Genomic DNA, 17,958 nt, shown 5'->3' with positions numbered 1-17,958 from the left:
CTGTGAAGTGGAGCAGGGTAAATATTCATTCTACTGTAAAAAAAAAAAAAAAAAAAAAAACAGTGTAGGAGAGTGGTTATTATGTGCAAACAGTGAGAAACATGTAAAAAAAAAAAAAAAAAAATCTGATTTGAGGCTTGTGACACATCAACACCACTTTATTTAGTGTTCATGTAAACACTACATTCAGATTCATCAATCGGAATGAATTCAGTCTGATTGAACCAGAAATTGTGCATGTAAACGAAGCCACTGAAAACTAAACCACAACAGGTCATAAATGTGACAACAAGGATGTCATTGCCAGGACGTATATGCTGGATTCAGTTCAGTGGCAAAGGTCATAGAATGGTATTTCAACCTAGTGACATTGGGCCAGCCAGGTTCAGAAATGTACTTGTCTACCTACAATTTTGGCACTGGCAACACAAATGCATATATAAATTGCATATGCATTTCTTTACTGATTGAGCAATATCTATTTCAGACTCTTATGATTACACAATATTGCACAATCTGTGGTTCTTTACAATAATTGCAGTTGTCATAATTAAGTGTTAATATACATATATCTGTCTGTGTGTGTTGTTCAATTCATTCATAATTTAACCAGTGTTTAAATAATTAGTTTATTTGAAATGCATGCTGTTAACAAAATCATTGTTGAATCATTTGCACCCTGTGAAAATAAAAACAACATTCAACAAACATAATTGGATAAACACGGTGATTAACTGAACAAGGACAATTAAGGAATATGCACATGCATTACAAAGAATATTTCTTTATTCAGATTTCAGAATGAGCACCATTTTGGCAGTTGTAATACATACGTTGTGATATTTTGTCCATTCGTAGATTGAATGTTCACTACTGTAATGAATATGACTGTAACTTTTAAAAACCTTTACATTTCCTATTTTTGTAAGAACAAATGGGAATACAGAGGAATAGTAATATAGTTGTATAGTGTCTTCACATTTTATGATGTCGTGATGTAGTTCTCTATTACAAATCAGTGAATATCTAGTTTAAATATATCTGAAAATAAAATAAAATAAGTATGATTTATAAATATAGTTTCTATAAGCATATATATATATATATATATATATATATATATATATATATATATACACAAAAATAAAAAGCTATAATATAAGATGATGACACACATAAACACAGTTTTGCTTTCAAAACATTTGGATATGGCTTGAAATATTACTAATTCAAACTAGAACTAATTCAGACTTGAAGTTGTTGCATTTAATTTTATTTGCAATATAACACTGTTTATTTTGTTTTCTGTTTACTAGCAACCATGAAAATTTAAACCATGTATGATGTCATTCCTTGTGCTCGTTAAAGCTGATTTTGATCTCATTAATGTTCAGTGGGGATACAAAACCAAATATGACACACCCTCTATCTATTTAAGGATTTCGAGTCAAATGCAATGATGCCAATGTTTCCAAGGCGACGGTTAATCACACTGATGTTGGGCTGTATTTTCTTGTTTCATGTGTTGGAACTGAGGCAAGTGCTCAGGGCTGGAAAGTGTGCCATCATCTCTGGATTTTATGTAAAATAATGAGCCCATGCTTGTGGTTATATGGGCACCGCTATGCTGCTGAAACTCTTAATGAGACGGTCAGTCATCAAGTTCTTGAGCTGTGATTGTTTAGTAGATTTGTAGACTGTCAAATCACATAAATATGCCAACTGCTTCTTTAGAACCACCTAACAACCAAAGACTCATAATTATCATAATTCCGCATTCATTCCCTATAAATTATAATCTATAGTATCGTCAAGTTATTTAGGACAGATCCACCACAGAAAATGTCTTATGATAAAATGATAAAACATTTACATTTTACTGTGTAAATATGCAAGATGTTAAACATGAGTGTGAAGTTTTACTTTGTGCTAAAGAACATGATGTTAGGCAGGACTAAGTTTGAACAACATAAGCGTTCAGATCTTTATAATCAAGGAGAATGTGTATAATCCTGATCAGCGAAGCATGTTGAAAAAATATCTCATATTTAATCTCTATTGTCAGTGAAGCAACTGCTCAGAGGTGAAATCATATCGTTGTTGTCAAGCTTCAGTAGCTGATCTTCACTAATATATATATATATATATATATATATATATATATATATATATATATAGGGAGGAAAGGATATATATATATATATATATATATATATATATATATATATATATATATATATATATATATATAGGGAGGAAAGGATAAGTTGAAGTTTAGACAGTAAACCTTGGAATGTGAAATTAGGTTTTCGGTTGCACTTTATTTTACAGTACGTGTACTAACATGTACTTATAGTGTACTTACAGTATATTTATCTAAGAAAGTTCTGGTAATACAAGGTAACTACATGGGGTAGGGTAAGGTTTAGGGGTAGGTTCAGGGTTAGTACCTAGTTATTACATAGTTATTGTTATTACTATAATAAGTACATAGTATGTACATGAGGAACAGGACTGTAAAATAAAGTGCTACCAGGTTTTCTCACCTCAGATGTACTGTATAAGAATGGGATTTTTAGCAGGGCAGGATTTTATAAATGAAGAAAGTCACCAAAAATAAATAAATAAATAAATACAATTATAAATCTTGTCTTTTAACATAAACTCAATTCAAATCATATTTAAATCAGTATGTGGATCTACGGAAAAGATGTATCGAATTGAAGTCCGGGAAATAATCCTTGAAATTTTGTGACAACTGCTAATGTGATCAGGAATACTGAAGGAGTTTGCATGTGAAATCACCAAACATTTATGTATTTTTGTCATGTATTTTATACATTTCTTTCTTTTTTCTTCTTTTTTAAAAAAAAATATTTTATTTCAAGTAAATTGATATTGACATTTTATTGTAACAGTAAACTAATTCACTGTCCCCTAATGACAAACGTCCTTGGATACATAAATGATGCTGACAAATTGATAAAACAAATGAATCAAATAGCTTTTTATACATTTCAAACTGAAGCATAATGAAGAGTCAATGATTCAGATACTCAAAGACAGTCACTTGTTTAGTTTCTGAATGAATTAGCATTTTTGAATACATTTGTAGAATGAAGGATTCAATGACTCACTCACATGGACAGAACTTGTTCTGCTCCTGAAAGAATCATAGTTTGAATGAGTGAATCAATGACTGACTCAAAAAGACAGTGGCACAGCATCAGAAATTGCATACTGCCCTGCTTTATGGTAGGTGAAAATCAGTGAGCCGCATAGTATGTCTAAATTTACAGTCATTAGGCAAAACAGAAGGCAAAAGCTACTTATGATTTATTATGATAATTACTTTGTTATTTATTATTTCTGATGACATTCTGAAGTGTGCATACTGTATTTAAAGTATTTTTGTATAATTGCCTCCCAGAATTGTCGTACATGGCCATGTTCCAAAATGGAAGGAATCCACCTCCATTTAATCAAGCTAATATGTGACTTAAAATTGAATTCCTGCTGAAAGATTTAAACATACCCAAGTGTGACAAACATTATTGAATATGGCTATTCTGAGTGTTCTGACTATTTTAAGAGAGGCGGGTTTAATTGAACACCTGGCAATCATTGTTTTCATTTGGCTTCTTGCACTACATTTAACTCAGTTGAGGTTGTCAGGTATTTATGCCGCCACATCAGCAGTTGTGTTTTGGCACAGGAGGAAAGAGAGAAGGTTGACCAGATGTGGCCTCTTTGGGTGGTGGAAGAAAAACTACAGAGAGTTTCAGTCATCTGTTAGAGCAAGGAGTCAGTAATCCAACCCTCTCTTTTCTTTACCTGTATCAACTCCAGCTCCCTGCCAGCTTTATGACTTATGTTAAATAAAGACAACATCCAAATCCATTTCCTGCATGATCGTATGATTCCTCATGTCTGCGTATGAGAACGGGAGACCTGAAGTGATTTGGTGGTGGCAAAGGAGAGTGAAAAGAGACAGAAGGTGTAGTGTTGAAAACAGAGAAGGTGTCGTGTCAGTAGATTGAGAACTTCTACTCCAGCTGCAAAGGGCGCAAATTGAAATATATTTCTGAAAACACTGACTGTGATTGAGTGTCAGTGCAATAAAGGAATGGGAGGACCTCATGGAAGAGACAAAATTGATTTTTCTTCTCCTTCACAATATGCTGCCAAGTTACTTTTGTCAAAAACTGAAAATCATCATAGGAAAAAAAATCTACACTGAAAAATCCAGCCCAAAGGTATCTAACGTATTTTAACCAGTATAACTGAAATAAAAATCCACAGTTATAATCCACAGAAAAAAAGACTAAATGTATACTACTACTACTACTACTACTACTAATAAAAAGGTTTGATTAAAAATACAATAATATTATAATAATATAGTACAGTAATTATTAAATATTACTACAGTTTAGAATGAATGTTTTGTATTTTACAATATAAAATGCAGATGTGATTTACTCAAGGCTTAATAATCACAATATGAATGCCTTTACTTTAAATTTTTATCATTTAATGGTGATATCAAGGTATTGGGTGTTGTCAAGTGTAAAGTGAAACAAAGTGAAAGACCGGTAAAAAGCTTGGGAAAGATGTTCAACTGCAGCCTAAATCAGGCCTACCTGGTTAGTTTAAGGCCTGGATTTACCACCATTGTATCATGTCAATGATTCTCTTGCCCCTTTTAGTTTCTGAGCTCCCAATCTCCACAATGGAGTACTTTGAGGGGAGGAAGAGCAGGTTTCTACGGAAGTGGCTTGGACTACCCCAAAGCCTAAGCAGGATAGCCCTATATTGATGAAACAACAAGCTGAAACTTCCCATCAACGGGCTTGATTAAGAATTCATGCTACCCTGCACTAGGGAGGTGCTGCAATACCGGGAGTCTCATGACCCAAAAGTCTCTCAGGTGAGGATTGATGTCAGGACAGGATGGAAATGGAAAACAGTGAAGGCCGTGGATGTTGCTGAGTCATGTCTAAGGCAAAGGGCATTGGTAGGCCTGGGCAGCAGACAGCATCTGGCTATGAAAAGGGGAGGAAGGATAGGAGGTTGCAGATCCATGATGAGGTTAGAGCATCGTTTGAGGAAGTGTGAGTTAGATGGTTGGTTAAGATGTGGCAGCGGGGCGCCTGGATTAGGTGGAAGGAGTGGAGGAATGCAACGTCACTTGGACTGAGCTCTGATAACCTGAGCCCCACTGAATAAAATTCTTAATCCAGGCTATCTATGATGTACTACCAAGCTCATACAATTTGTTCCACTGGGGGAAGGAAGAGTCACCAGCTTGCCCTCTGTGATTAAAAGGGACTCTGGATCATATCCTCAGTAGCTGTCCAAGAGGATTGAGTGAGGGGGTGCTATCATTGACGTTATGATAAAGTTTGGAAGGCTATAGCAGACACCATCTCCAGTGGGATTACCCTCTGAAAGCGCCAACATCCATCAAAGCATACCATTGCTTTTATTAGGGATGCAAGGGAGAAGGCAACAACAGCTGTCAGGACTTCTACTTCTGGCTCGCCAACGTCTGCACAGGACTGGTAGCTGAAAGTCGACGTGGGGAGGCAACTGAAGATCCCAAAAACGTTTGCCATAACGTTGCTGAGGCCAGATATGTTGCTGATCTCAGAAGCCTACAATTAGATCCTCCTCTTAGAACTAACAGTTCCTTGGGATGACTGTATAAAGGAAGCCAACAAGAGGAAGAGAACCAAGTACACAGAGCTTGTGTAGGAGTGTCAATGGAACGGTTGGTGAACAAGGTGCGAGCCTAATGACGTGGGATGTAGCGTGTTTGCAGACCAGCCTCTCTGCAGGATCTACAATATCCTGGGCATCAGGAGAGCCATTAAACGGAGGGGCATTAAGTTGGTCGAAGAGGAAGCGTAGGATGCTTTAAGGTGGCTGTGGATCAGGAGAGGAGAGCTGTGGTTTGGGTAGTTCTACCTGGACAGGAGCATCACATTGGTAATGTATGTTAAAAAATGCCTTTGCTAAACAAATGTATTAATTTTTGAAACAAAGTTTGTAGGTCGGGAAGAAGGAGGTGGGAACAAACACAAACAAAACCAAAACACAAAATAAAATCCAGGCCTGGTCCTCTCTCATCTTGCACTTTCGTCACTTCTCCTTTTATCCTTCTGGAGCTCCTCCGTGGGACTTGAAACAGGTGAGTGGCACAGGGGTCGAGCATTATCATTTACTCCACGGGGCTCGCTCAGCTCCCACGGCTCTCAGTACCGCCCCTCTCATCACAATTTTGTATTAAAACAACAACAACAATTAGCAAATTAACACTTATGACAAATAACCTACATCTTTAATTCCACTTCTATCCATGTGGGTGGAGAGTGGCTTCATGTGCGTGTAAAAGACTGCCGTGGACTGTGTTTATATTACAGCAGCTGGGTGAGATTCTGAGGCTAAGGCTGTATCTGAGTCAGGAGTGGGCAGAGAAAGTCAGAAGCCTTCCTGAATATTAACTAGAAAATAACTCCGCATTTCACCATGCATACACTGCCAAAGACAGGCCTAATTATGCTCTGGCATCTTGCTCTTTTGTATGACACCAGAATAGAAATGGATGGGTGAAGAGCTTTGAATTAGAGAATGAGTCTAAAGCAGAGTTTCAAGAAAAAAGCTTCTATCCTCAATGCCAAGACTGATGGGTGTAAATTGCACCAAAATTGTAAAATATTATTTTCCAAACAACCTAAACTATTTCCACCACTCCACAGTGAAATTTTTAATCAATAAATCAAATGAATAAATAAATAACATATTACAAAGAGAGCGAAAATGCACAAATACTTACAAGGCATTTATTTATTTTTGTATTTTATTTTTTAAGAGGTGTTGAGATATACGGAGCCCCTCTGGTCCCACTTTGTCAAAAGAAAAATAATAATAATAAATATATATATATATATATATATATATATATATATATATATATATATATTGAATATCAGTTATATTAGGATTAAGACTCAAGTTGCTTTTAAAATATTCACAAGTCCTTTTCCTCGAGTCAAGTGTCTGGAGTCATTCCAGGTCGAGTCTGAAGTCAAGACTGAAGTCTATAAAAATGCCACTTGAGTTGCCTGAAGTCCGAGTCACTAACCCGAGTGCCCATCTTGAGTTATAATCGAGTTATAATTATTATATAGTTTGAAAGTTTAGATTAGCAGTGTAGCCAGACAACACTGACAAAAACATGACAAAACATGCTGCTCTGATTGCAAAAATAGTAAAAAAAAAAAAATAAAAAAAAAAAATAAAAAGTGGCAAGACTAAATAATGAGCAGCTTGTAGTTCGTCATGTTAGCTTTCTCAACAGTGTTCATGGCATAAATGTATCCGACACAATCAGTGTTCCCTTCAGTTGCTTTGTCATGCCTGGTGTGCAGCAGGACGCTGTGATCCTGTCTGGAATACCAATCCTCCTACTGAACTCAATGAATTTTACTCTTTGTGTCTTTTACTTTGTTATTCAAATTTTCCTTCCTCATAATTTTTTTTCAACCATACCTTGATGTGTCTGCTAATCAGATTAAAATTGACTTTTGATTGTGTGAGAGGAGCTGCTGATAAGAGCATGTAGCCGTCCACTGACTTGTTTTTGTGTTTATCTAAATTATCCAGGTCTGTGTTTCTTAAACAGCTCTTCTTTAAGTTCATGGGATGTTCCTTCCTTGAGAATTATCTTATATGTATACTTTTGAAAGAAATTACATGCTTTGCAGTAACAAGTTGTCATTTTGTCATTAGTTTGTATATTCCCTGCTTTCCATCAGACTGTGTAAGAAACTTCTAGACATAATAAACATAATTAAATTACTAAAGAAAGACCCTTTCAAGTCAGTTTATTCTATGGTCATTTTGGAAATGCACTCATTCCTTTTTTATTTAATGCTGGATGGTCTGATTTAGTAATCAGAGGGAAGGGAGGCATCTGAATGACATGCAACACAATTTACCACAGTTTGTACATGAGGTTCAGAGGTAGGATAGATCTAAAATGACAACAATAATCCAACACGCACAAAGTGGTGACAGCAAATAACACGTCTCCATTAAATTATCCAAAAACAACAAGAAAATAATTAGTCTCATTTAGTTGATCCAAACTGCCTTAGGCAAACCTCTTGAATATATTCCAAACATCTTACACACTTAACTGTCCAAACTTTAGCAAATCCAGAGACTAGTTGTGCTTTAGTGTGGGCCATATGACAGAGGATCTTATCTGATCCCGTGCATGTTGCTAAATTGGTAATGTGATGTGATATATATATATATATATATATATATATATATATATATATATATATATATATATATATATATATATATATATATATATATATATATATAATATGAAAACCACTATTAGGCCTGGTTCAGAATTCTGAGCAGAAGCGCTTGTCGACCGCAGCGGAGAATATGCGTCTGGTGTGAACAGGCATTGTGGACCAGGCCTTAGAGTAGCCTATATAGCACTGAAAGATATTTGTCATAAACGACCCCAAGTGCTTGTTAAGGTATGCTTCAAACAAAATCGAAGAACGAAATGATATGACATTTCGAACAAAATCAGGCCGAAACAAAGTTAGTTTTGAGTTTGTTTGGGCAGTTCGAAACAGCGAACTTTCTGGGGGAGTTTGTTTAGCTCCTAAACAATCAAATTTCTATTGGTCCGTGGCGGTTATGCAGCCAGTGGGTGTATATATATATTTTTTTTTTTTTCACATTATGCTTAAGTTTTACAGACTATGACACATTCACACTTCCCATAAAGGGCTGAGTATGGTTATTTTGTATTGCAAACATAATACTTGACTCTGAACTGCAGTTCTGATGTTCTGACGCGCTGCTCACTTAAAAAAGGTGATGCCGTTAACGGCTCGCGGTCAGGGTGCAGATGCATTTTGAATTTCAGTTATATTATATTTATATTATAAAATGTGTTTTCTTTACCAAGAATGTGGCAAGATAAAAACTACTATTTTATGTTCCAAACTTTCACATAGCATCTTAAGGTTATAATAACATTAAACATTTAATAAATCAAAATAAGGATTTGATTTTAAAAGGTTTATTATAAAACTTTACCATTTTTTTCTCCCCAAATGCAATAAATCAATGATATGTATTATTATTATTATTATTATTATTATTATTATTATTATTATTTTCTCAAAATGCAATAAATCCATTGAATCAATATGAAAGTAATTTTTCATATTGAAACTGATGAAAATACACAACATAGTAAGTTGATCCTCAGACAGCCTCTAAAATTGGTCAGTACTAATCTTTTCTACAAGCACTGGACTAAAAATACATTAATCTGTCATGTTTCCGACATGAATTCAATGTGTCATCTTGTTAATGCTATACATTAATTACAGAAATACAATCAAATTTCATCATGAACAAGAACATGAACAACATTATTGAATTAGACCACAGAAATTCCAAAATGACATTTCCCTCACATTCAACTTCCAAAAGTGCATTCATCTTTGCCATGTAACATTCATTTAGTTGACTAGTGCCATATGCTGTATTCACAAAATGGCATTAATACAATCACTAAGGCTGACAAGTTGCGCAATTGCGTTCATAATCGAACGTGATTCATCTAATTAACACAATATAGCGTAGCTTGTCACTGATCTACGCCTCTGTGTATTAAATGCATCTAAATAATTTCCATCTGAAAGCACATGATGGAGATTTCCTGGTACTATTATTCACAGTATCAGCTTTACTGACGAGATGGCCATGAAAATCACATGCAATTTATCGTTCAGCCCTTGTTTGATGATCACAAAGTACAAAGTAAATGAGGAAAACTAGGATGCTGGGTGTATTCAAAGTGCCACCATTACTATCTAGAGTGTGTGGAATGATGCGCTATAATTGGTTGTTACAGTTTAAAGTGCATGGAATGGTGTGATGTGATTAGTTTAGCGGCTATATCGCTTACTACAAAAAAGGGAGACTGGAATTATTATTTTTTTGCATTCTCTCTCTCTCGCTTTCTCTCTCTGTCTCTCTCTCTTTCTCTCCCTCCTTTGAAATTATCTACAGAGTTTAACAGCATTTTTCAGTGGATACATTCACACCTGGCACCAGGCACCAGGGGATTTGTTATCTGTGGGCTCCGATCCAGGTCATATTTCTGTAATCTCAGGCCACCAGAACATCAGCACTCTAACATAACATTGCCTCAAGATTAAAAAAAGTAAGAAAAACAATACTTAAAATTGTACTTTAAAAATCGTTCTAGAATCAAATTAATGCAGAAAAAAAAGTTTATATATATATATATATATATATATATATATATATATATATATATATATATAATGCACACACTTCTACACTGTTCATGTCTCTAAAGCCACAGTACTCATATTTTCTCCGAAGAGCTTTAGGAAACAATGAGTCTTGTTTAAGGTCATCATACCAAAGGTCACACTCTTCATCCTCAGGCGTCTGCATACCATCATACTGGATCAGTCAGTGCCTGAGGCCCTGGAGCAAATAGTGATGGATCAACATTTTCAGAAACATGTTCTTGGGAGGATGAGGTAAAGACACTGCTGGCTGTGGACTCTAAAGGTCAAGATGTGAACTTTCGAGCACTGATGTAAGCATATGACAGTGCTTTTGTGTGGTGGACAACGTGTGAGCATAAGAAAAATGTATCTGTTAAGACTTGACAATGAAGTATTGCAGCTTAAATTCAATAAACACAATGTATGAGATGCTAAATCTTCCTTTTAGGACACACATTTTAGTTATTCATATCTCTGCTTTATAACAACAGATACAAATCAACCATATTTCAGTCTATATTAATCATGGATTGGGAAAACGAAAGGTTGAATTGTAAACTGTCCATAATTTACCTTGAATTCGGTCTTCTACCATGTAACTTTAACCAGTGTTGAGTACTCGAGACTCGGACTCGGTCTTGGACTCGGTCTCGAGACCGTATTTTAATGGTCTCGGTCTTGTCATGGACTCGTGTGCATTTTGACTCGGTATTGACTCGGACTCGAACATATTAGGAATCGGACTTATGCCCGAGTCCACTCGAGTCCCAATCAAAATATTTCATGATTATCACTGTATGTTAATGTTTATTTAAATTCCATGTTAACAGGTTAGATCTTGCAGACTGCCTGCGTGAGACGCGCGTAAAACCCGTGCATGCTAGAAATAGAACCGACGCCTATTTTTCACGCGACACGCGTGCATGTTGGAAGCGTTTCCAGGCAAATATACTAGGAAAATATGTTTATATGTCATTTTGTACACAAATACATATTCATTCATGACATTTTGATATTTGAAAGTCTATAGGTTGGCATAAATTCAGATATAAATGTAATTTAAAAAATAAATTAATAAGGAACGATTTTCAAATATTGCACCTGTCAAACATACTCTATACTGTTGACGGTGTCCTATCAGTAGGTGTGTTTAAAAAAAAAAAAAAAAAAAAAAAAAAAAAAAAAATATGATGTTGAGCCTGGTCTGTCGGCGGTCTCCCTCTATATGTCACCTACAGCAGCAGTAGCGCGCCAAGCGCCGCGTGCAGGCACGCTTCTGGTGTGTAAACACAGAAAACGCAAAGCAGCCACCACGCTTCTGGCACGCAGTAGAGACGCCACGCAGCCAGTGTGTCACCGGTCTTAAGTTACCCTCCTGCCATCCGCCTGTAGTGATCCCGCCTTCCAGGAAGCCACATTGCTACATTATTTCTCTCAACTGTGTTATTTTTACAAAGTAGGACAAAATGGTCACAGAAAAAAAACAAATATCGTTTAATTAAATTATATAATGAATACAGACACAGACTGACTGTCTCAACACTAAACATCTCCCCCCAAAAAGATGTCTGACAGAATGCATTGAATTTATATGGCATTTCATCCAGCTTTCTTCCCCTGGCACATACACACTTTTGCATGAAATTTTCCTGGACAGTCACTCGGCTCTTGTGTGTATGCCCTCCGTAACTAAAAAAAACTTGGACTAGTGTGTATTTTACCCTGCATTAAAACGCACCATCCAGAGAAATTAGCATTAGATTAGAAAGTGATAAAATGGTAACTGTTGTCAGTCCCCGCTTCCTCTGCACCAGTAGAGTGTTTTTTGATCATGAGACCACATCGTGCTTGGTTGGGTAGCAGGATGGTCTCCTCACTTATTTTTTTGAAAAGTAATTATGCCCATCTGTAATCTTCACAACATCTAAAGTGCACATAATCCAAGACATTGTAAGGATATTAGCAGTCATTAGTTAAGCTTCAAGGTTAAAAGTTATGTAAAAGCTGTTACAGTTGAACATTTACAGGTATAATGGTACAGTAATGTTACTTGTACTAGAAAGGTTATATGGATGTGTATAGTGGTACAACGATGTTATGTGAAAATGAGCACTTAATATTGACAAGTTACAATTCATGATACTAATAAAATTACCTTTACACCACATACTATGTGGCCCTTTTACCCTTTATTGTTTCCACCAAACATTTACATACTCTTGAAGATTTCTTTAGGTCTTGTCAAAGACCCAATCTCTCTGGTCTCGGTTTTGACTCGGACTCGACCCTTTCTGAACTCGGTCTTGACTCGGACTCGACCCTTTCTGAACTCGGTCTTGACTCGGACTCGACCCTTTCTGAACTCGGTCTTGACTCGGACTCGACCCTCTCTGGACTCGATCTGGACTCGGATTCGAATGAGCTGGTCTCGACTACAACACTGACTTTAACATACTCTAACACCAAAATTTAAAAGAAGTGACTATCTCTATAAAATACATATCTATTGCTTTTGATGAAAATATGCATCACTATGTTTTGAATCCTCAAGGCCAGGTTAGATGTTCAAGTATAATATTTCACTGCCAAAACATGTTCTGTTTTGCTCATTTTTCCCATTAAGGCAGAAATGGCTAAAGTACATCGAATAAAACTAGCCCAAATTTGCTGGGAAATTCCCCTGACAATCAGGAAGCAGGTGTAAATTACCATAAATCAGTGAGATGAACACTATCTGCCAAGTTGTGAAGCTGAGTGCATGATAGATAAAGGTATTGTCTGTCAAAAAAAGAGTCGGCTCTTTATTGCCTAAATGATTCACCAGGAATTTTAATCCTATTCTGTTATGACTCTACATCACAAAGTAACACAGTTGCATTCTAAGTTGTTTATAATTTATTTAGAAATTAGGTAAAATGATAAATCTATTTTCTGAGAAAACTACCATGTTTTTTGACCTGGAATGCATGTACACATGTTTTAGGAGACTCATGAAACAATCTAGCAACCTTAAAATGGCATAATAGCAAAACTTTAAAGACTCCAAAAAATCTAAAAAGGAGTTTTATTTCTGTTAGTTCATATATAATCTAGTGTATTCCTAAACGTTCGGGACGTTCAGAAAAACGGATAATGCCCCCAATTCAAAACTACCTATCAGACATGGGGACTTGTGACTTGGTGACTTGGACTCGAGTCGACTCGAGTCGCTATTTTTAGGACTTGAGACTTGACTCGGACTTGGAAGTTAAAGACTCGGGACTTGACTTGACTTGAGACACGATGACTTGAATGACTTGAGTGTTAATTACATCATGTTTTAAGTTTGAATATAAAATATATAAATTATTTTTTTAAATAAAGTTGATTACTCAGCTGGAGCGCAGGCTGAGAAGAGCGTCGTGACTGGATCAGGACACTATCATCAGTCATGCCCTCTCTACCTTACACACACCACGCCCACTTAAATCAGATATCCCAGCACATCAACATGTCAGCCTGAGAGGTAACCAGGGTCATCGCTTTTGTCTTCAATAGTTCGCGACTAAAAACGCGTGGAAAACGCTAGTCGCGCCGCTTTCTCCGTCTTTCCAAAGCGCTCGGGCAGAAGTGCTCCTGGGGCGTCTGTCGTTGCTAAGCATCCATGACACGCTCTCTCTCAATGAAAACGCGGAAATTTCAGCAAAGGATAAATGGATTTGCAGCACTAAAAATCGCTCGCAGTAGCTCTGCTACTAAATTCATTTTAAAATGGCAATCCATATACAGCTATGAACAGCTGTTCCTTCATCTTAGCTGAGCTTTCAACGTTGATACGGGAAAGGTTGAAGCTGATTGGTTAGTTATTGTCACATGACCTGCGGTGCGCTTGCGGCATTCTGAAAAGTTTAGATGTTGAGCGCGTTGCTTGCATTATAAGCGCGCATACCGCGCGCCTACATTGGAAATAACGAACTTGCGCGCGCAAAATACGTGATGTGAACAGCCCCTAATGATCCGCTAGCAGGCCGTCAAAAAAACGCATTCCAGGGGCGGCGCTAGGGTTGGGCTAAGGGTGCATAAGCCCCGAATATTTTGTTACCTTGTCTTTCTCATAGAGCAAAACAATTGATCAGAAAAACAAATGTAGCTGCCGCGATTACCCAGTCAAGACAAGTGCATATTACATACATATATATATATATATATATATATATATATATATATATATATATATATATATACAGTACAGAATATAAATATGACGTATTTTCAGTTGTTTCATACTTTTTGGTTATGTACAGTACAGACCAAAAGTTTGGACACACCGTCTCATTCAAAGAGTTTTCTTTATTTTCATGACTATTGACTATTGTAGAGTCACACTGAAGGCATCAAGGGCTATTTGACCAAGAAGGAGAGTGATGGGGTGCTGCACCAGATGACCTGGCCTCCACAGTCACCGGACCTGAACCCAATGGAGATGGTTTAGGGGTGAGCTGGACCGCAGACAGAAGGCAGAAGGGCCAACAAGTGCTAAGCATCTCTCGGGGAACTCCTTCAAGACTGTTGGAAGACCATTTCAGGAGACTACCTCTTGAAGCTCATCAAGAGAATGCCAAGAGTGTGCAAAGCAGTAATCAAAACAAAAAGTGGCTACTTTGAAGAACCAAGAATATTACATATTTTCGGTTGTTTCACACTTGTTTGTTATGTATATAATTCCATATATAATTCCACATGTGTTAATTCATAGTTTTGATGCCTTCAGTGTGAATCTTCAATTTTCATAGTCATGAAAATAAAGAAAACTCTTTGAATGAGAAGGTGTGTCCAAACGTTTGGTCTGTACTGTACATAACAAAAAAGTATGAAACAACTGAAAATACGTCATATTTATATTATATACTCTGAGAGAGAGAGAGTGTGTGAGAGAGAGAGAGAGAGAGAGAGAGAGAGAGAGAGAGAGAGAGAGGAGAAATGTAACAGTTTAATGTTGTATGTAAACTGTGTTTGAGAGAGAGAGAGAGAGAGGTGTTCAGAGAGGAGTCTGTTGGATGTTTAGTTTTATGGACTCAATGTTGAAAATGTAAAACATTTCAAACACTGTTGGCAGAAGTGAAAAATAAATAATTTTAGGAACTTACAATTTTGTTTGATTCCATGATGTATTTTACTGAACATGAGTATTTACATTTAAATTATTTTAATTTACTGACAGTTACTTATATCTTGTCTTTTAACTTTATTAAGATCAGATTCTGCAGGTAAAATAACAATATTAAGGTGACTTGACTTGGACTTGACTTGACATAGCTTGTGACTTGACTTGACTTGACTTGCCCAAGAAAAAAATACTTGGGACTTACTTGAGACTTGAAGGTTAAGACTTGAGACTTACTTGAGACTTGCACATGTGTGACTTGGTCCCATCTCTGCTACCTATTACTGAATAGAAATAGGAAATAGCAAATCATGGTTTAACCTTAACTAAAGGTTACTGGCGATTAAACAAATTATTAAGTAAGTCTCTTTCAGCTTGGCAGATAATATGTTCCAGACAGTTTGTTTACTGTAATGGTGGTGATTTTTCAGTGACTGTATCTGCAGGTTATATTATTATGTCAGTAGGTGGCTATAAAATACTGCATCATGAGTCATTAAATCAGTCATTCAAAAACTTAATTCAAAACCACTGATTCATTCAGGAACAAAACAACTGACTGTCTTTAGGAATGATTCATTGGATTGCACTCCCAGTGTCACCTTCATTGCAATTATTGTTATTATTATTATTATTATTATTATTATTATTATTATTATTATTATTTTGTATTGCTAAAACGCTTTTAACAATACTTTATTATTCTTACATTTTTTAACTCATAACACAACAACACACCTACATCACACGATAAGCCAAATACTTGATTTTCTGGCCAAAACCAAATTTTGTTAAATAAATACAAACTCTACAAATTCTTTCAAAATGCTAAATACCTTTCTCTACATATACCAGAGATGCTCACAAGTCTCTGAGCTAGAATCCAAGTCAAGTCTCAAGTCTCTGAGCTAGAGTCCAAGTCAAGTCTCAAGTCTCAAGCATCAGCAAGCGTGGTTGCTGCTAACTGCGCTTACATTGCTAATACTCTATTCACACACATTACCACTGCTGTACTCACTGTTACTTGCTTTAATGGTGGATGAATGTCTCCACTCTGTGCACCTCGAGCTCGAGGCCGTGGGGAAGCAGATTCGCGACCTGGAAGAGAGGCAGGCCCAGCTGAGAGAGTCAGACTGGTCGTGGCGGACGTGTTGCAACAATATATAGTGATATTCTCAATGTTACCCAGAAAACAGGATACAGGTTTAACTCTTTTGAAATACTTCTTCTAAATGTTACTCTGTCAGACATGCAAAAGAAATCTATTGTATCTCTTGCTCTGGCTACTGTGTATAGACCACCAGGGCCGTATACAGAATTCCTAAAAGAATTTGAAGATTTCCTCTCAGACCTTCTAGTTACAGTTGATAAGGCACTAATCATGGGAGATTTTAATATTCACGTTGATAATGCAAATGATACATTAGGACTTGTGTTTACTGACCTAATAAACTCCATTGGAGTCAAGCAAAATGTCACCGGGCCCACTCATCGTTTTAATCATACACTAGATTTAATTATGTTGCATGGAATCAATCTTACTGCTATAGATATTGTACCTCAAAGTGTTGATATTACAGACCATTTCCTTGTATTGTGCATGCTGCGTCTCACTAATATTAACTATATGTTGCAGCGATACCGGCAGAACTATTGTTCCAGCCACCAAAGAAAATTCGCAAATAACCTGCCTGATCTATCTCAACTGATATTTGTACCCAAAAATACACATGAATTAGACGAAATTACTGACAACATGGGCACTATTTTCTCTAATACATTAGAAGCTGTTGCCCCGATCAAATTGAAAAAGGTTAGAGAAAAACGTACTGTGCCATGGTATAACAGTAATACTCACTCTCTCAAGAAAGTAACTCGTAGTCTTGAACGCAAATAGAGAAAAACTAACTTAGAAGTTTTTAGAATTGCATGGAAAAACAGTATGTGCAGCTATAGACAGGCTCTAAAAACTGCTAGAGCAGAGCATATACACAAACTCATTGAAAATAACCAAAACAATCCAAGGTTTTTATTTAGCACAGTGGCTAAGTTAACAAATTACCAGACGCCACCTGATTCAAATATTCCACCAACGTTAAATAGTAATGACTTTATGAATTTTTTCACTGATAAAATAGATAACATTAGAAATACAATAGCGAATGTAGATTCTACAGCGTCTAACACTTCAGTTTCATCCATCGCACCCAAAGATAAACTGCAGTGCTTTACAACTATAGGACAGGAAGAGCTAAATAAACTTAGCACTGTATCTAAACCAACAACATGTTTATTAGATCCTGTACCCACTAAATTACTGAAAGAGCTGTTACCTGTAGCCGAAGAACCGCTTCTCAATATCATTAACTCGTCGTTATCCTTAGGTCACGTCCCAAAACCATTCAAGCTGGTGGTTATCAAGCCTCTTATTAAGAAACCAAA

At 36.4% G+C, this 17,958-nt stretch overlaps 1 protein-coding gene across 1 annotated transcript in view; it reads right to left on the bottom strand.

The window, feature by feature from the left end:
• Nucleotides 1–10,767, bottom strand: part of LOC127938371 (proteasome subunit alpha type-6) — a 401,218-nt gene extending 390,451 nt beyond the window's left edge. Inside the window, exon 1 of the mRNA XM_052534953.1 lies at nucleotides 10,762–10,767. The gene's annotated coding sequence lies outside the window, so the exon portion shown is untranslated. The remainder of the gene's footprint in view (nucleotides 1–10,761) is intronic.
• Nucleotides 10,768–17,958: the final 7,191 nt, after the last annotated feature.

This window comes from Carassius gibelio, chromosome A20 (genome assembly GCF_023724105.1).
Source record: "Carassius gibelio isolate Cgi1373 ecotype wild population from Czech Republic chromosome A20, carGib1.2-hapl.c, whole genome shotgun sequence".
Taxonomy (NCBI): domain Eukaryota; kingdom Metazoa; phylum Chordata; class Actinopteri; order Cypriniformes; family Cyprinidae; genus Carassius; species Carassius gibelio.
Note: the sequence above shows the minus strand (reverse complement) of the source record. Positions and strands in the feature narration are given on the sequence as shown.